Source organism: Corvus moneduloides, chromosome 4, assembly GCF_009650955.1.
Source record: "Corvus moneduloides isolate bCorMon1 chromosome 4, bCorMon1.pri, whole genome shotgun sequence".
In the NCBI taxonomy this organism is placed as follows: domain Eukaryota; kingdom Metazoa; phylum Chordata; class Aves; order Passeriformes; family Corvidae; genus Corvus; species Corvus moneduloides.
The window spans coordinates 48,144,621-48,165,692 of record NC_045479.1 but is presented as its reverse complement, the minus strand read 5'-3'; positions in this window follow the sequence as shown (position 1 = coordinate 48,165,692).

Sequence of the window (21,072 nt, the reverse complement as noted above, 5' to 3'; positions counted from 1 at the left end):
TGTAAAGTGTTCCCTCGTGTTGAAGGGGAGCTTCTTATGTGTTAGTGTATGGGCTCTGCTCCTCGTCCTGTCACTGGGCACCACTGGAAAGAGCCTGGCACCATCCTCTTGCGCACCCACCTTTGAGATATTTATATGCATTAATGTGATCCCTCTCAGTGTTCTCTAGACTAAACAGGCCCAGCTTCCAGTCTCCCGTCATAAAAGAGATTCTCCAGACCCCAAATGGTCTTTGTGGGTGTCTGCTGGACCCTCTCTAGTAGCTCCTTGTCTTTCTTGTACTGAGGAGCCCAGAACCGCAGTGTGCCTCTCACTTAAAAACAGATATGTAGGATAGATGCTTTATTCCTTCATAGCAGATTTTCTTCTACATGCAGAAATGGGTTTTGTCAATTGCATCTTCCAATTTAGAGACTTGTATTTTATGTTTTTTAATGCAAAATTGATTTTTTTAATGTTCTCTGCTAAATGTCAAATAACTAACTAACTAAATTAATAGAAATACAATAGCTTTCCTGTCCACCAAACAGATTGGTTTATGTTTCTGAGCAGTGAATGTTTGTGAATGCTCACTGATAGGCCATATCAGAGCTGCAGTGTTTGAGGAAGGGATGGCAGTTTTGCAGAACATGCTGAAAGGTTACATAACACACAATAATGATTACACTGTTTGAATTCTGTTGTGTACAAAATGTATTTACACTAACTTCCAGAAAGGTAAACTTTCATAACAATTCTCTATATATGCTACATAAACAACAAAGGATTTAGTGACCCATTTGTGCATTCTGGGTAGGGAAATGCTGGAAGTGTCTATTTCTAGAAAATGGTAGCTGGCTCTACCTGAGCCCAATGTTTTGCACTGCTGCGCAGCATGAGACTCCTGGCTAACAATTCTTTGGGCGTGGGAGGTTCAAATTTCTGAGAAGGCTGTTCAGGCATCCTGTTTAAGAAGAGCAGAGAAAAGACAGAAGTCAGTATATACTGCATCTATACAGGACAACGCAAACGTCTCAAGGGCAGTAGTTTTTCTCCTTCAGGATGAAATGTTAGAACAAAGGACAGCCTTCCAGGTAAGTTGGCAGAGGAGTGGCAATTAAATGCAGAAGGCATAACTACTCTTGAGTACATAAGGCAATATTAGAACAAGGGAGCAGCACTGGACACGCTACAGCACCCAGTAGGAGCCAAGCAAACTTGTATGGTGGGAGTATTTGAGCTGCAAGATGCCAACACCACCTGAGTGAGAGCAGCCATGTCCTGACAATTTCCTGTATGTTCACCCTTTTAATATACAGATTGATCTCAGGGGGTGCAGGCTGCCTGGCCTCGACTGAATTGAAATTGCTGCCTTCCTGCTGATAGTCCTGTCTCACAACTGCTGTCTGAGGCTGCCAGCAAAGATTGGGTTTAGTGCTGAAATCCTTGCAGATATGACAGTCTGAATAACATGCCGAACTATGCCTGTCCGTGTGGCAGCTCAGGTGCAACACCAGTGGTACCTCATGGTGGAGTTTGAAGAATTAAGTGTCATAGCCCTTGTATGCTTGAAGATGATCTCGCCAGGAGAGATCTCGTCCTGGAGAGGGAGAGGAGGGAATGCTGCAGATGAGGTGGGAAAATTAGCATCTAAAATATGAAACACTGTTGCCAGACTTAGACAATTAAAATAAATTACAAAAGGTGACAAAAACAGAGAACTTGCGGCTACTTTGTGTTTGTGACCACTTTGCATTTTACTTGGGCTTGTGAAATACGATGTCTCCAGGTTACTGAGATTCCCTGGTTATTTGACCAACAGTAAAGTGAGGTCACACAAGAGGAGTTGTGTATCACTGCTCAGTTTTGCTGTCTGTCTGTGACAGAACAGACTCTTTGTCTCGATTGCTGACTTCATGCCCACTCTCCTGATTTATCCTATTGGCAGGAATGCATGGCGCCAGTAGGCTGGCTCAAGACAGATTTCTAACAAAAATCTTTGGCTAAATGCAGAGTGACATGGTGCCGGCAATCCGTGTTCCTATTGTCTGGCTTGTGCTGGAACTGCTGGTGTCAGGGCTGTCACAGTCCCTCTGGCACCGATGATACCAGGGGTAGGTGAGAGGTGACATCCTTTGGAGAAAAGTGTTTTATGTAGTTGCAAGGCAAGCTGGGAGTGGAGTGTGATAGTAAGGCATGCATGGCAGTGGCTTCACTAGCAAGTACCACAGCACCCAAACAAGAATAGCAAAGCAGTTCTAGTGGTGACTAGAAGTTCAGCCAAGAGTACAGATCACCAGTGACAATCCCAGTGAACATAGTGACAAGGAGATCTGAGGTCAAGCCAGAAAAGTCAAGTCAGTGAGTCAGGATCAGATCAGGTTCAATGACAATAACCAGGACTAACCAGCCACCAGTCTGGTCATCATCAGACAAGCCCACAGTGATGGGAAGGATCCAAGATCAGCTCAGGTGGGTCAGGGTCTGGATCAGTGTGTGTGGCCAGGCAGAGTCATACCCGTGACATAGTTCAGGCAAGAACTGAGGAGAGTTCTTCAATGTAGGCACCGCTTTTGAGCAAAGTAAGTGGCCCTCACTTCTTACAGCTCTTTCTCACGTAGCAGTCTAATCCAAGGTCACTCAGCTGCACCTTGGCAGAGCTGCCTTTGAGCACAGGCAGCTTAATGCTGACTAAGGCCCCAAGAAAAGGTCTAATTAAGAACTCCACCCCAGCTGAGGGACATACATGTGTGACTGACTCAGTTTATGTGGTTTAGGATTTGTATGCCAGAGTTTATTTTAAAGATGTGTAAACAATGATAATTTACGACCAACTGAAGGTATGGCCAGACGTATTCTCTGTTCACTGTTAAATGCTGTAAAGAAGTCAGAATTGAGGGAATCATATGGATCCTTGATTCACATGGCTGTATTTTCCTCCTCGTTTGACACAATGCTCCTGTTACCTTTGCATACGAAATTCTTTGGATTTTCTTTTTCCTTTCTGCTGGTCCTTAGGACATGACTGTCTTTGAACCCAGAAGAGGATCCCAGGCTCATGCAAACCTGAAAAATGAGCCATGCTAAGGCATTCCCTGAATAAATATTGCAAAATGTCTGTGTTTTTAGTGACCTACCAGAACTGACAGGCCTTCAGAGTGTGTGCCTGCTAGCAGTGCCATGGTCCTCTCTCTGGAACACTTAATGCTACAAATGCTGTCAGCACTGACATGTAGTCACACTGCCCAAAATAAATTGCTATGATAAATTACAGCCACAGCCCCCTCAATTCTGGCTACTGTTGCTACAGTGGAATGCTTGCTTGGGGGCTGACTTGACTGCAGGCAAAAGAAACTCATTCATTTCCTTTGCATAGGTAGGGCACCTGGTGTCGTGGAAGAAAAACTAAGACTTAGAAGGGAAAGCTCATGTGAGGTCTTCACTGGGAAGGTGCTCAGATGAAGGCATGTACTTCTGGGTATACATGCAAGATATAACTGATCAGTTCCCACAGAACTCCTCTTATTTCTGAGATAGCAATTGCAAGTGACATGAATTTTTAATGGAGAGCAGTAGCCAAGAGCTGCAGCTTTTTTTTCCCTTTGAATGCTGGAATACATATTGGAGGCCTAAGCAGTTCCTGATATTTCAGGAGTATTACACTGTAGTAAAAAATACACAGCATCCGTGTTGGAGGTCCTTTCAGATTTCTTACATTATTTACCTCTTGTCTTCTTGTTTATATTTCGGAAGCCTGGCCAGTTGTGGTCCAAGCACGTCCAAGAACCCCAAGTCCAGAATAAAATAAATGTGATGGCAGGCTCACTACTAGAGTCACTATTATTAGTTCCTGAGGGAGTTTTGGTCTTAGCTGAAGGATTAACTTCAGACACTGAGGGGAGGTCATGGTGTCTATAGGTGGCTGAAGTCCAAAGCTGTAAGGTGACACAAAAACAGGTCATACTTTTTTCTCTAATTTCAGCAGCCCTGTGTGTATGGACACACAGAGGACATTTTGAAGGGAAAAGAAAGCAGTCAGGAAAGAAGTTCAATTGTTTATGGTGAGCAGATGGATTTAGCAAGTCTGCCTGCTGAGACAGAGGCGTGACTGTGCAAATCAGGCAAGTTCTTAGTGGTCACAGAGAAATCTCCACAGCCTTGGTACTGTTTATATTATATGTACGGTGCTAGAGGCATATATTGCGGTCAAATTCCAATCCTTTTTAAATTAACAATTTCTGCAGTAGAGAATATGTGGACTTTAGGAAACACTGTGTATTTATGCAGCTGAGCACATCCTCAGTGGCACACTACCCAGGCTTTCCACAGCCGGGGGTTCCAGCTACATTCATACTCCAGATATTTTGTCTCCTTTTATCCAGATTATACTGACACTTACCTCCATTTTTACCTCCATTGTGTACACTTACCTCCATTTTTACCTCCATTGAAGGCAGATCCTTCACTCCATATATATGATTTATTCATGCCAAGCTTTCTTGGACCTCAGTAAGAATTTTTCCTGGTAAGTCATGAAGAAACAATGCATACTTAAGATCTCTGGTACATATGCCATTATTAATTTCATGTCTAAATTTGGTTGACTGAATTTCGACTGTCACTGCCAATAGCAACTGACCACAAACATTAGCCTGAACAGTAACGGCATTACAGAGCAACTGTGACCCCGTGGAAAAAGAAAGATAAGACTCTGTCAAACATAAAGCCCTTGCAAACATTTTGCAATAGCTAACAAGATTTTGTTGGAATAAGGATTAGCACATTTTTTTAAACAAAAAATGTATATGACTCTATATTTGTCTCTAGTTTATTGTTTCTTGTGGGGCAAGCTTTAGCAAACAAACGATTTAGAATAATAAATGTAATTGCTATTGTAAAACTGTGTCATAAAATCATGTATGTCATACCTCTTAAGGCCTTGTATGTTGTCACTTTGTGTCTTGCTTCACTTGGTTCTCTGCCTTTTGCAAAATTTTGTGTTTCCTAATATCAACCACTAACTTCATGCTAAGTATTACCCAGGAAAATCACTACTTTCTGCTATTCTGAAATGAAATATATATATAATTTTAGACACAGGCTCAGATTTAAACATAAAATTCAAAATTACTTCTATCCTTCCAAATTATTTTCAAAATACCAGGGTTGCAGAGAATTAGGGGACTGTGACACAGCCATTCCCCAGCATGCAATACAATAATCAGGAGTATACATCTTGTTTCTCTTAGCACATGTTACTATTGCATTAGAATGCTGTTGACCCAACTGGTTAGCCAATATCAGTGTAGAAGAATCTGATATTTCTCTGTTTCTGCCACATTATTTTTTGGCAATGTGCATAGAGGCTCATTCCACTGAAAATTAGGAAGGGTTAAATAGCAGGAGACAATGTTCCAGTCTCATTTCTGCCAATGCTCCTGCCAAAATCCTTCTATGCTTACATTCCCATGTCCTCTTCTATCTGTTTGCCAGGCCCTTGGCTGTGCTCTCCCACCCTTTTGGCAATACACAGCTGCGATCGATAGTCCGCGTTTGTATTTGCTGGACACTTTTAACTGTGTGGTTCAAGCACTTCAGGTTGTACGTGGGGCTGCTCCATGGACAATGAGTTTCCGTTGCTGCAACAACCATAAAGTGGAAAGATGCTGACTTGCCTAACTTGCCATCAGCTGTACACCCTACTGCACATACTACCTGTGCCAGTGACAACTGGGAACCTGCTGATAGCATTTCTGTTCCTTCTGAACAGCACCTTGCCCAGTATTTGCCCATCACTTAGGAGAGCTGGCCTCCCTTGCCTTGGGCAGGAAGCATTTTTCTCAGTTTGCTGAGTGTAGGTCAGCTGCTCAGCTGTAGCTGTTCTTGGTTTTGGTCTTGAGCAATTCTGGTCCCAGGAAACAGACTTTCCAGTCCTTCCCCTTGATGCAGATGGAGAACGACAAGGGGGCGGTACCTTCCAATAATTCTTTTTCAAAACACATGTGATTTTACAAGAAGTCCCTTTTATGCCAGTATAAAGGATTAGTCCTGTTTGTGTTCAGTAAGAAAAAATTCAAATAAAACAGCATATTGAAACAGATGAGAAAGGAACTTTTTGTATCTGCCAGTCGAAATGTTTGTTCTTTCAGGTATGTTCATCATATAACCTCTTAACTGAATTCATTCAGGTGCCATTTAATTCTAGGCAAGTTTCTTATTCCCCCATCTGCATATGGAAAGCTGTTTCCAAAGGTCAGCCTTCTGTTTATCAAGAAAGTTTATTTGTGCCTAGCATGTATCAGTTTGTCTTGCTGCTAAACCTCACCTTGACCTCTTCTGTGGTGTTTACAGTTCTGGGAGCAGCTGGTTTTTTTCTGACCCTCTGTTTTTCAGGGTGCCATGCAAATTCCCTAGAGCAATATGCTTCCTTTGTAGTTAGGGTATTTAAATAAATCATCTAATTTAGAAGCCAAGTCAGAACTTAGGAAGGCTGAATGACTGGAGAGGCCCATCTCCTTCCGTTGACTACAGGAGACCCTGGTGACAGTGCTCCTATTTTATGTATCTTTGGGAAGTGCCTGAAGTTGGACAGCATGAATCTAGACTTCAGTGCTGTTGGTTTTTGTCTCCTGCCTAGTCTTGAAGTCTTTCTCTGCACTGGTTCCCATGGCAATTCCTTCTTGAACATAGATGACCAGTATTCCAGATGAATTCTCCTAAGTGTCATTGATAGCTTTCCCACCCCTCTGTCAATCAGAAGTACCCTGTGTGAAATAGTTTGCTATTATGTTTATTTTAAACAGGCCTGAAATTTGTATTGTATTTTCTTCCTTCCTCCCCATGGTGTAGAGTTCAGTAACTCCCTATCTGACGCCTGAATTTTTTTTTAATCCTGAAATCCATGATCTTTCACCATGGGTTATTAATTTTTACTGTATTTCTGTCAGCCTGGACTTCATAGTCAGTTCTTCCTAGGCAATATTTAAAACCTCCTTTATAAAGGCACCACCTTCCAATTTACATGGCAATTTTAAGTTCCATTAACAACCCCTTGTTTCTGGTGTCCTGGTAATTAGTGGCAGCATTAGGCTGCTTCCTCTCAAGAGCTAGAAATTCCTGTCAGAAGTCCACATTTTTGTGTTGCACAGTCACCCACTTATTGCTTATACATTTGCCAGGCTGCCCAAATAGTGAGTGTTGAAAGGTGTTGTTTCTTAATCATATTTTTTTTCTTGAAATGGAGGGGAATGTAACAATAAGGCTGTTATCGTCTACCATGCAATTGCAGCTCTTTTTACATTCCATCATTGGCAACTGCTGCTTATTTGAAAGATTATTATTTAATTGCTGCTTATATGAAAGGTGATTTCTCACTGCAAGTCACAGCGAAGCTGCTGAGACCTGCCAAAGCTCATGATCTACACTCTGAATGATATATAGACTTCATGCTTCTCTTTACACCAAAACCTGAAAATATGAAGAGTGGTTCATTGTTGGAGGGAAAAGATTGTTTCAGCTGCTGGCTTACAGAGAGCTGATTAAGCAAGACAGGGAAAGAATTGGCAAGGGTCATTTCCCAGGAAAGGAGAGCTGGTCTTTTTCTGTGGTATCAAGAGAGATGATAGCTTCATGGCTTTTATTCTACTGAATCAAAGCATGGAAGTACCAGGCTGTACGCCTTATGGTTACCTCAAGATCAAAATCCTGGCACATCCCAGATGCTTCTGAATTCCTGCCTTTCTCTTCCCCACCGGATGACTGTGTGACTCCCTTCTCATCTCTCTGTTCACTGTCTCCAAGCCCTCCCTCACTCCAGGGCTTGTATCCCACCCACATCTGAGTACGCTTTTCCTTCCTCAAGTGGTTCAGTGTCCCTTGTTTCCTTTTCCCTTACAATGGCCACCACGAGTTTCCTCCCTTTCATCCTGCTCCCCTTCTCTTTCACAGGCTTATTTGAACACTTTGAAGATTTGGGATATTCTCAATAATTTCATCAACTTATTTTCTCAGAGGTGGGCTGTTCCAACTGCTGTTGGAAGTGCGGGACATGCTGACTAGAAGCTCCAACTACTGCTTTTTGGTTGACTGGTCTCAAAATCAGGCAATTCCTGCCCAAGTCTGTTCACCCACTGCTTTTCTTATCCCATATTGTTCCCCCCCGCCTTTCCCTTGCCCCTAGTCCTGGCCACTCCCTCTGGTTCTCCCTATCGGTTCCTGTACCCCAACTCTGCCCATGTACCGCCCCGGCGATCTGAGAAAACCCCCCTGTTCCCGGATCACAGGGTCTCTCTGCCTCTGGGAACCAGCGAACCAACATGAAACAATAAAGGTTCCTGATGGAGAGACCCTTCTCGGCTCCTTTACTGTCACTGTGTTGCAGAGCCCAGCTAGCCGGAGTAGGAGCTCAGGGAAGTCCAAAAGGACTACGGGAGGGCAGAATGTCTGCCCTGCCCTAAGCAGCCCAGCTGTGCTCTACGGGAAAGCGGCAGCTTGCTAAACCAAACCTAGCGCTGCAACACCCAAGGATGTCTGTAATATTCTTGCAATACTCTGTCAATGATTGTATGCCATGTTGTACAGTTACCTTACTACAGGCAAACATAAATAAGCAGACATGGGTACGAAGGATTTTTGTGGGCCCTGGCTTCAGCTCCCAAAGATGAGGACTCAAAAGCTGCGTTGCCATTTCAAGCACTGATGTATAAAAATTAACAGAACCAAGTTGCAAATGCTAAGTGTCACCATTTGCTCAAAGAGTAACTATACAGAAGGGCTTTTGCACCAAGGGGAGGAAAGTATGTATCCAGCAGGAGTTGGAGAGCTCTTTGTGACAAAACAAGAGTCCTCTCAGATGGAAATAGAGAAACGAGGGTGTGGACAGAGCAGAAGTAGGATGCAACCCATATAAAAAACTGCTGTGCAATTTATGGAGTGCAGGGGATGTACAGTGCAATAATGTTCAGATTTTCCAGTTACTGTCAATGCTGGCCAAAAATAATGACTCATTCAAATATGCTTAAGAGGTGCATTTTAAAATTAAGAATCTGGACAGACAGGTACTGACATGGAAATGTACACAAAGTTTGTTCAAACAGTGTCTTTCACAACCAGCTACTCAGTGACACGTGACAAGCCACAATGCTTTTGCCACGTCAGTTGCCTACGCCACCTAACTTTGTCACCTTGGTCTGGATCCATGCTCAGCACCCCCACTGCACTGACGTGCCTATCGGCCACACAAATCTTACCTGCTCTCAAGCATGTTTCAGACCTGAGGACACAGAAGTACAAACTCTTAATCTTGTTGGGCACCTGCTGTCCCCATCCTTTCAAGGTTTTTCTACGGCATGTGAGCAATTTTTTCAAGCAGAATTTTATCATGAGAAGTGTTGTGTAAATATCCATCCCCAAGAGAAACTTTTGGAAAATACACACGTGTTTGCTGTCAGAAATACCAAATTTCGTTTGGGGTCTGTGGGTAAAAAACATGCTGCCTTCCTGATTATTACCAGCAGAAGAACCTTAAGACAGAAACAGAAAAAGGAAACTCTGTTAAAAAAAAAAAAAAAGAAGAAAACAAAATGTGTCCCTGCATCAGTTTCATAATTGAGTATTTGCACATGTGTGACTCCACAGGGAGATCTTCTGCCTCCAGCAGCTTGCCTCCTCGTAGAGAAACATACTGAACATAGTGCCTGCTGGACCCTCACCATGCACTGAGGAGCATGGACGTGGCATCTCTCAAACAGATGATGTGCCTGCAGACTCCGAGATTCCCCTGTGGCCTCCGTGCCATCACCTCTGACAGCTGTCCCTGCAGGCAGTGGCATGGAGGGATGGCACCCCCATCCCTGCGGGGGTTCAAAATGCCCTGTGATGAAAGTGTTGTGCTTATGTAGCAGAGACACAGTGGAAATATCCAGAGATGTGGTGCCTCATGAGTTGCCTCATTTAGGTGGTAATCACAATGTGTAGTGCCGGCAGCATTCCTCTGCCTTGAGGTCAGCATCCTAAACCAGTCAGACTGATGCCAGCACCTCACCACATCTGCCAATAATGTCATTACAACCTGAATCCTCATCTACAAAAGGTAAGCACTAAAGCCCTGTTCAGACCTTGACTGCCTTTTTGGCAGCCCTACTCCCAGCCTTCAGGCACGTGCATGGGGATGGTGACAGCCTAAAGCCGGGTTGGGACATCAGCCTGCATGTGTGGCAGGGTCAGGATCAGGCCTGGTAAGGGGTGTCCTTGCATCTAGCAGCTCCACTCCACTAGTCTCCCTGCTACTCCTAGGACAGAGACAGTGGGGTCAGGACTGAAAACAGTATGAACAAGGCTATAATGGAAAAGATAAGATACTGCAAGATAGAATACAACACAATGCACTATTGTATTGTGTAAGATATTACTGCTGTGGTTATGAAAGTTGATCAAGTGGCAAGGCAGGACAAGGTCATGCTGTCAGGTTGTTTTCCATTTGTGTATTTTTTGTTGGTGTGGTTTTTTTGGTTGGTGGTGGTTGTTGACATTAGATTTCACTACTGAATCTGAAGAAAGCTCCCTTGTGCCTGGTGACACTGGTGAGAGCTAATCACTATTCCAGTCTGCATAATAAATCTGCTTCTAAGTTCAGGCGTTTCAGAGGGCATCTCATTTTTAAAGGAGGCTCACAGAAATGCTCTGTGTTGCTGCTTTAAAAGGCAGCCAGCACCCACACTGAAGCAGGGAGAGGGGTGGAGCTCACAAGCCTCCAACTGCAATTTCCTCCTCCTGCAGGGCAAAGGCAGAAAAGCAAAAAAGCCAGAGCAGGCCCCTCATGGATGCTGCTGCCCAGGACCTCCGTGCTTCTGTGTGATACCATACCTCTGCAGGCCTTTTTGGTCAGCGTTAAGAAAATCTGCTCAGGGGGCAGATTGACACTGTTTTCCTGCATCACAGAATTTTTCTATTTATAATTGTACCTAGGATTATTAAAATATCTTTAAATCTCTCTAGTCTATTTATATGTTATATAATTAGGGCTGGAGGAATGAGGCATACCCTATAGATCAACAACATACCAGTAGTGCTACATGTACCTTCCCTTCCATTTTTTATTAAAAGCACCTAAGACCAGTAGGATAACATACTGAAAATATAAATCATGTTGCCTTTTGATGCAGTTGAGGAGCTAGAAATAAGGAAGAGAAACACATTTACATATTAGAGTATTACAGACCCACGTAGGATGAATACTTACCGTACCTTGTAATAAATTTTTTAACACAGGTAGTAATAGGACATAATCACATTTGAGGTGTTTAAGAGAGGGTGCTTCTCATACAAACTAACCACAGGAACAATTAGAGGTGTAAAAGTCCATGTTCTTCATGTGCTCTCAGTCACAAAGTATATTCAACTATGAACAAACCCCAGAGGTCGTGATCTTTTGTACTGAAAATCAACTAACCTCATAATTACATGTTTTTATATAACTAAAGGAGGCTTCTTTTGATCTGCGTTTCTTTTAAACCATTCTGCTTTACATCAAAATAATCACTGGCCTGTGTTGCACAGGGGACATTTCTGAGAAGTGTAAGTGAGATTTTCTTGCAATAAAGCTCCCTTCACCCTGAGGGCTGTGGGTCTTTAATTTACAGAAGGCAAAATTGCTTGGAAGTCTCCACCATGATTGAAGTGGCTTGTAGCTACAAAACCCATGTATTCCTCCTGGCAATATTAGCCTTTTTAACTCAAGCAAGCCCCATAAAACCTCAGAACATCATTTGTTTCCAGTAGTCACAACTAATTTCTCACTAATGGAAAGAGTGCGATGCAGGACAGATTGATTTCCATAAACATGATTTACTTTATTATCTGTCTCATTAAAACAAGCAATTAGCCAAATCTTTAAGTGTTACAGACTTTTCTGTTAGGATACACTGATGATGAAAGCACATGTTTCTCCAGGATGGGAGTTCCTGTTAATTCACAAAGGCAGCAAGACAACTTACAGCCCCAAAGTCAACAAGAAACATGACAAGGAGCTGTGTCTTTTCTCACCACTCCAGTTCCTTTTTAGGAGAGCACATAACTGGCAGCCTTTGCTTCCTAACCCTTCATGGGGACACATGCCCAGGGTTGTCCTAGCTGTGCTGATAAACATGGACCAGAGCAGAACTGGGACTTTGCCACAGCCCCCACCTCCACTGATGCCTTTTCCTGGTCTTAAAATCAAGAGTCAAACACGGCTAGAAGGGGAAAAGGGATTTTACCTTGGTATTTATTTTAAGGATCCTCAGGTGCACACGTCCAGGTCAAATGCACCGAAATGCACCCCACAAAAAATACCCACCCCAAAAGATCGGGTATAACATTATAGGCTTTACTAATTAGCATATCTATCAAAGATTCCCCAATGCGAGGCTCAAGTGAGCCCCCTCTCCAAGGAGCCTTCCCCTGGATGGTTCTGTCTTAGCTTACAGAATGTGTTCTGGAGAGGACCTTGGGGTCTGGGGCACACTAACCCCTACCTACAAAGCCTCTAAAATGTTGAGTCTCTCAGCTTGACAAACAAGTCCAAGAACGTAGGCAAAAAGCACTAGGAATACAGAAGCTGTAAAAAGGTATAACAGGGGTATAAAAGAAAAGGCAAAATATCTTCATGGCATCACCACTACTCCTTCTGCTCAACAGCACACAACATTATCCCCTGGTGGGGAAGCTCATTTTCCCCATATGCTCTTAATTTTGGGCAATAAATAAATAATATGCTGGGAACAAAAGCTTGTATCCGAAGCTGAGACAGTTTTGCATTTATTACGCTTGATAAATCCTGGCTGTATCATAGGCATCCATGCCAGTAAATTTAGCAGCTGTATTGCCCTGAAGACTGGTCTGTATTTAGAAGGGTAAATAAGATTCTTTTCTTCCTTGGTGGTTGCTGACAAAGTTTGTAACAGGTCTAATAATGCTTGTGTCCTGTGGGAAATATGTATGGTAATTCGCCTGTGTAAACACTCATTTCTCCTAAGTAGATGCTCTATCTGGCTCTGCGTGTCCCTTCTCCTGTTTTATAAGAACGATTAGATAAGAAGCTTGCTCCCTGTGCCTCTTCTCACCAAATCAGACATGTGGGTTGAAGTCCAGCAGCCTCAAGTGCCATCTCTGATCTGAATGATTTTTTTCCAGACTTTCCCCAGTCCTCTCCTGCTCCAGACTCAAATGTTTTTTGTTCCTTGCCATGAAGATCAAATGAATTAAAGCTACTTTAGACTTTTTTGGTTATGGTAGTCAGGGAAAGTCATGCCTTCCAACAGTTTTGTATGTTCACGTCCATCTGTGGCCTTTGCAACTTAGGTGTTGAAAAAATGACCTTCCAATCCTGGGAAGGGACCCCATAGTTCCTTTCACGTTTCATAGTTCTTTTTTTTCATAACTTTCAGTGTCTACAGCTGTGAAGACTGCTTTTCTTGGTTTTTCAAAAAAATTTTTAAACGTTGCTTGATAATCATGTTGTCGTCGCTCAGTACAAAAGATCATTTATGAATGGAGAGCACAAAGTGGTTTCCATTGCTGCCATCTACTGGCGCAATTAATGAACTCCACACGGCAATAACAAAGGCACATTAGCAGGGAAGAGAAATTAAACAAACTAAAATAGCATATAAATTTTCCTGAAGGCAGCTGGTAGATGCCAGGAAAGCATCTTAAAAGATAATACTCATCAGAAGGACCATTGCCAGATGGAAATTTCAATGCTCCCTGGAACTGCCTTGCTCGTTGTTGTAGTACCGATGTAACACCCATGATGATACTAGAAAACATAAAAAAAAAAAAATTATATTTCTCTGTGTTTTGGTAGACATGTGACATAATGACTCTGCAATCAATTTTATGGTTTTGCTGAAGTAATTTCTCTGCTGTTTGAAGGGCTCTTTCAGAGAAGGAAAAAAGAGAACATTTTGGGGTTCAAGCAGGTAAATGCTTAATGCTTTAACAATGTCAATTACCCATGAAAGTTCAAGGAGAGGTACAAGGTTAGAAATGCTTTTAATTAACACTTTTGGAACTGATCACCTGACAGCGCCCGTATAATTGCTGTTGTTCTGTAACTGTGGTAAATGAAAGAAAAATTAATAAATCTCCTAGAGTTTAGTAAAGACAAAATAAGAAATTCAGTGACCTGAGCAATAAATAAATAAATATCTTTAGGTGCTATTTTTGCTGCATACTCAACACATTTCACTGCCAAAAAATAGGCTTTTCTGTGCTCTGCATAGAGAGCAACTCCATGAGGTGCACAGCTGAATCCAGTGGGAATCCATCATACCAATAGAAAATACATTAAATTTCTTCTCTCATTTTGAGAACAAAAGCACAGTATTCTGTCTGTATTCCCTTCCTTCATGCTGAATTTCAGATTCTTTAGAGTTTTGTCATTGCTTTGGCTTGCTTGTGAGTTCAAATTAATTTTTAATAATTTAAAGATGCAAAAACCACTCAATATTTCCTGACATCACACCTACATACTTTAACTGCAAGCTTCACTAATCCTCAGAAATTCATTATGGGAGAGATGGAGCACTTGATAGCTTTTTTATCTCTTCCACAATCGTTACTCCATTCATCAGCCAGCCAGCTGGCTGCATCAGCTCCCTTTGGAGTCCCTTTCCCTGACTAAGCAGTGCTGCCATAAAACTGCATTGTATCCCGGTGCTCTGCCCTTCCTCCACAGATGTTACTGTTTCAATGGGCATACACAGTCCCTCAGCAAAGCTAAAATACTGCTCTGCCAAGTTCCTCTTGGCCAAGATACTTCCTGATGCTGATTTTTTTTTCTAAGGGCTTGTGCAAACCGTGTACCTTTCCCACTCCAAGGACAGAGTATCTTTGGTTTACCCTGGCTGGCAGCCTGCCTATATGGCATCCAGGTTTCTGGATGTTAAGAATGGTTTCCATATGATCAGACAAAATTATTTTGGGATCAAAAATGATTTGGCAGTGCATGGCACTCCCTGGAGATAGTAATTTATGCTCAAAAAATATTTTCATCTATAAATGAATACAAACCCCAGAAATGTAAAACCTAACCTTTTAGCAGAGCTATTTTCTTTGCATTGTGGAGTAAAGTAATGGTCCTCAATAAAATGTTCTGTAGGAACCCCCCCTTAGTTCACGCAATGAACTAAGTAATTTTTACCTTTAAATCTCTATTTTTTAATCACACTATCAAATGCCATGTGAAATACAACTGGCTTTCATGAAACTGCTCAAGAATAACCATGGTCACAATTTGGACTCACTTTGTATATGATATCACTGCTATTCAGAATAAGATAACCAATGATGCACTTCTCTTTGCTCTACTTATGGCCTTCCTAGTTCATGTGTCACATTAAGAAGGTGTGGACAAGAAAAGAATTAGCACTCATTAGAGTCAGCTGTGACCTAATGAAGAATTCATGGGGAATGACGGGATGAGCAGGAATGGCACAGGAAATGCACTGTGACAGCCATGGTGGTGGGCGGGTGTGATTCAAGGCTGCTTACAGCAGTGAACATCAGACTTACTGCTTTCTCAAAGAACGGGTGAGAATGAAGGTGCACAGAAAATATTAAATATTTATGGTTTATTTGTCTTTTCATAACCACTATAAATGGCAGACATACCTGTGGGAAAACTCCCCATATCTTTGTCAGAGGCAGACGCCTGGGAGCATTTGTAGGTGGATCATAGCCTGAACAAAGCACTTCGGTGAGCTGTGTGTGTGCACGGGGAATGGGAGGAATGCTGGAAGCACACATATTCGAGTGTAGTGCAAGTGAGGGTCAGAGCACTTTCCAAAATGTTTCCACTGCACTTACACTGCTCAGTAATTTTAGCACTGACCCCAGGAGGCAAGACTCACCCTTCCTTGAATGTATTTCTTACAAATGGGGCAAATGTTGTTTTGCTGTTGACTCTGTTATACCTCTCCTCCATCTAAAGAAGGGACCAGGGTTGCTATGTTTTCCAACCCAGCAGTTTTCCCAGGTGCGCAGTTACATCAACACACAAGAATTAATTCCAAGTGGTTGTTCTATGGACAAAGTTTAGTTCCTACAGACCATTTCAAATGTCCCCGCACATCCTCCCACACATGATCATTCTGGTTGCCTGCTCACAGTCTCTGCACTTGCTCTCATCTAACACTGGACAGATTTCTGCTGTCTCCCTTACTCTTTCCCTCATTTCTGTACATCATGTTTTCCCTAATTCCTCACTGTGGTGCTTTATCTTCCTCTCATGTCTCTGTATTTTTGGCAGCCCAAGAGGCAGCATATGCTCTGTCGGGTTCAGAGCTCTGCGTGTGCTGCCCGTTGTGCCAGTGTGCACATGCTGTTCGTGCAGCAGCGCCGCACCTCCTGCGCTGCAGGAGGGCTGAGCCACCCTTTCCTCTCCTCCTCCGGGGCACTTCCTCAGCCCTCTCTACAATCACCTGCATTTTTTCATCCTTGTAGGAACTAAATATCTTTGAGACTTCTACTTCTTCGGCAGATTTGGTAAAAATAGCAGGATGGCTTCAGGAGTCTTTGCACAGTGGGATGACAGATAGGAGGACAGGCAGTCACTTCAATTGTACTCTCCAATTCCTTAGAAAACAGAGCTAAAAATGAATTATGTTGAAAAATGGATCATAAGGAACTGGACTCAGTACCTTCTCCTTTTGTCTGCCTACCAGACTTCTTCTTGTCTCTCATCCTGACTTTATATCACAAGATCCATGGGGCAAGAAATGTATTTTTGCTCTCTGTTTTCCCTATTACAGTAAAAAATAAATGTAGTAACAGATAGAAATACACAGGACTTGGCTGGTTTCTTTCTATGTGGCAATTGCTTCTTACAACATTGATTTAAAAGCCCCAGCACATGGAGCCAATGAACTCACAACTGCAATATGGTTGAAGGTGCTGCAAGATGCCCCTGGATCTCTTCCCCAGCTGCTCTTTTTCCTCCCCCTATACCTTTTTGGTTTGGTTTGGTTTTGTCGGGGGTTTTATTTTGCTGCAGTGACCTTCTGCCACTCAGCATGCCAGGTCTCCATCCCAAATCTGTTGTCATGGAGATTTGGGCCAGCACTCCTAGGGGACAGTGTGCCTCTCTCAGCCATGCAGTGACAAGTGCTGAGCAAACCTGGAGCATGGTCCCCGGCAATGTCTGCCTGCCATACGAAGCCTTCTGGCACCACCAGGGAAGAACCTGGTGAGTGTAATGTGGGGAGACAAACCCTGAATTCTTAAAAAACCCAGGGTTTTTCCAGATTTACCTGCAAATTTGCAAGCTAATCGCAGGAGGTCACCCTCTGGCTGGCTGCACTGCTGTAGCATTGTTATAGTGAAATAATAAAGCAAGAAGGGCTGTGTTCATAACAAAAACATCTCTAGGAGGGTCTGAAGAAGATGAAGTGGCTGAAACTTTCCCTTGATATTCATTGTCAAGGGACCAGGAATGAGTGATATCATAAAATAATGAGTCAGCTTAACAGAGTTAAATTTTCTTTCTTTTCAATTTGAACAGTAGGATAAGTGATTGATATTCTTACATAGTACAAGGGGGGCAGAAAGACAAGGATTAGCTCACACAGGAAGAAAAGACAGTCTTAAATATCTCATCAAGAGGAAGATATGGAAAACACTGAAAACAGATAAGAGTAAGCCTGTTCTCAGTGGTTTGAAATACGGCTATATTAAAACTGCTCTTCAGCAAATTTGAATGTCTCAGGTAACTTGTCAAATGAAAATTAAAACTTCTCTTTTTCAAAAGTAGTAGGCTAGAGCAATGATGCTAGATCATCATTTCCAGTCTTCTGTTCCTATGTTGAAGGACTTGCCTGTTCATTGTGTGTTAAACCACTCCTCAAATCTACAGAACTCATTATGTTCTGCCTGTAATCCAGCCCTGAGGTGACAGAGAATATTGCTGTTTGCACCTGCTAAAGCAGAAGTGAACCGGAGCTGGGGAGTTTCCCAGAAGCTTTGTTTCTGTTTTTATGCACTTTGGATACCTGCTGTTACCCTTAGTTTGAACCCAATAAATGTGATGTTTGGCGAGGGGACAGATACAGATATCACACAAGAAAGGCCAAGGTTCAGCCATCTGACTGCATGGCGTTACTGGTGTTGTCCCTTGTAATGGTGTCTGTCAAGACTCTTTGAACACCAAAACTGCCCCAGGGGTAGCTGGAAGCCCCTGAGCAAAGCTCCATCTCCTGTGTGTGAGCCCAGCAGAGTGGCAATGCTCTGCCTCAAGCTGGCTCATAGTTGGGGAAGATGTAAAGTCCAGTCTGGCTGTTAATTACAGAGGGTGGGAGGAGCTGACGTGCTCTTTGTTCAGGGTGGACAAGAGGGACTTCTCGAGGGACTTTCCGGGTGTGCTCACCCTCCCCAGCACTGGCTGCAGGCAGGTGGGTGCCGCGGCAGGCAGTGCCCCGGCGGGCATGGCCCGGCAGCAGAGACACGCGGCTGAGGGCTGCAAAACCACGGCAGAGAACACAGGAAAATCCTGCTGGTTGCTCGGGGCTGGGCCTGGCAACGATGGTTGCTTTTGCTTTCTGCACCCAAGTGCGAGGCCAGCTGGTGCCTGCTGGGTGCAGGCAGAAGGAGAAGGTTCCTGCTGTGTCTCCTGGGGTATTGACTGGGAGAAGACTCCGTGTTTCTGTCACTTTGCAAGCCTAGTGATCCAAGGGACCTTTCCCTTGGAGAGGTGAAGAGGTGTAGGTTTGAATCAGGCTGGTGTGGGAGCTCAGCAGCCCCCAGGGCTGCCCAGAGGCACAGGTGCGCTGTGGCCACCCGCTGCCTGCTCTCCTGCTGTCCCCAGTCTGTCTGCCTGTCAGTCTTCACTGGCAGCACACGGCCAGCCCTGCGGTGTCCAGCAGCTTTCAGCCAGCTCTGTTTGGTCAGGTGGGCTCTTGAGAGACTTTATTTCTGTGGCTGCAGCCTGACCTGTGCCTTCCTGCTTCCCTGTGTGACCGTGGTGCACATGTGAACCTCACCACATCTTGCTCTACCTCGCGCTGAATTTGCTTTCCCCCTCTGCAGATTAAGGTGGGGTGATTCTGACGGCTGCTCTGACATCTGTGGCCTTCTCGCTACGCTGGCTTTCTTCGTGTATTGCTTGCAATGTTCCTAAGCGAGTTGCTCTCAGTGGGTGCATGAAGCCCGGGCTGGGCTGGGTGTTTGGCTCTCACCTCCTTCCTTGCCTCTAGCCTGGGGCAGTGGCAGCTCTCTCTTTCACTGTGTGACAAATGGCTGCTGGGATGAAGCTGTGTCCTGCCGGGGGCTACACATAGGCACAAGAGAAAATGAGAGTAAGAAAACGCTGAGGTTTCTCACAGAAATTAGTAATTAAATATGCAGCCCTTGAGGCATGGCTCCTGCCTGTATGCATGTGTTGAGCTCTGTCAGCCTTTGGAGAACAGCAGGTCACAGCTGCTGACACAAACACTGTTATTGGCTTGTTTAAACACTGTGTAAAGCTGCCCACTCCAAGGGCTGTACTAGTAGGAACCCTACCCGGAATGCAACACCCAAGGAAAGTTGCAGCAGATCACCTCAAGTCATGTCCTGAAGTGACAACCAGGTACTTGGGTGCTCAGGCATGTACAGCTTGTACTGCACCCCAGTTTAAATTCCAAGGAAGTAATGAGACAAAAAGTAACTGAAACTTGTGTCTTAAAGAGAAAAAACCCAATCATATATCCATGTAATTTCTAATACTGTTGCAATAGATTGGATTTAAAATACTGCTGTCAACAGCTATTGAAAGACTCTGGTTTCACCAAATGAACATCCTAAAACCCATTCCCTTAAGGTGCTAGTCCAGAAGCAACTGTAACCAGCTGCTTGTCTTTGGTGCTTATTTCTATCCTATTTAGCATCACAGTAAGTCATTGAGGCCAAGACTGATTAAAGAAAAAGCCAGGCAGGACCAGAAGCTCTCTGTACATGGGAGGATGGGCGGTAGCATGGGAGCAAGCAAGGACATAACAACCACTGTCTGATCTGTGCATTCACTGGGAAGTCCCCTCCAAGCAGATGGTGGCACAACACAGACAACCCGTAGGAATGGATGGAGAAAGAGCTGTTAAGACCAATGACATAGGTTAAGTTACAGTCTTGTGTGAACACTGTCAGTGGTTCAACAGAATGAGTTACTTTTGCAGGCTGCTTGGGCAAAGACTACACGATGAGTATGCACTGTTTCCTGGCTCAGCTATGAAACACTGCTAATGGCATAGGAGCATATGACCAAATGATCAGCAGGGTACACGGGCAAGGCTTCTCTGCAGAGGAGTGTCCTAACTGAGCATCTGCCTCTGAACCTCTCTGCCTGGCTTGATTTGTAAGATGTGATGTCCCTAATCCTGCTGTCTACTTCATGATGGCACTCTGACTGCACATACACTCTGCCTCCTACAGCCTGCCAGCCCCTTGGCACTTGTGTCCTTTGCTTTGGACCCCTTCCAGGATGCCTGCTCTTCCTCCTCTGCTGGGAGGCCACCTTGATATCATCTTTTTCAGTGAAAATGAGTTCAGTAGCCATGTACTCAAGAATAAGACTGAATCAGGCACATTCTTCATTACCTTTTCTGTAATTTGAGTTTTGTCACCAAGTTCCCAAAATGCTGTTCTCCTGAACTCACTCTTTTGTACAAATCTGAACCATGTGAGCCCCACTTTTGAGTCACTCTTCTAAAGATTTAAAACATCCTTCTTGCTTCCCTATAAGTAACATGAAAACCTGCTTTCCTTTTCCTTGCTTGCTGATTATTTTTTCTGTTGCTTCCAACCACTGACTAGTGAGTGAGAACATTTCGATCACAGCTGCTTTTCTAACACAACGTTTTCTTCTCACTTTTGTAGGTCACACTCTCTCTGCAAGGATGAGTTTCTTTTTTATCCCACCTGTCCCTACGTTGCATTTGCAACCAGCTTGGCTGAAATAAAGGTTTAATATAAAAGAAATTGCCTCACATTGTACTGAGAATGCAGTTGGGCTTTCATAATGCCACAGACCAACAGGGTGCAGTACCACACTGCATGCTGCGCCTCGCAGACACAGCACACACATCG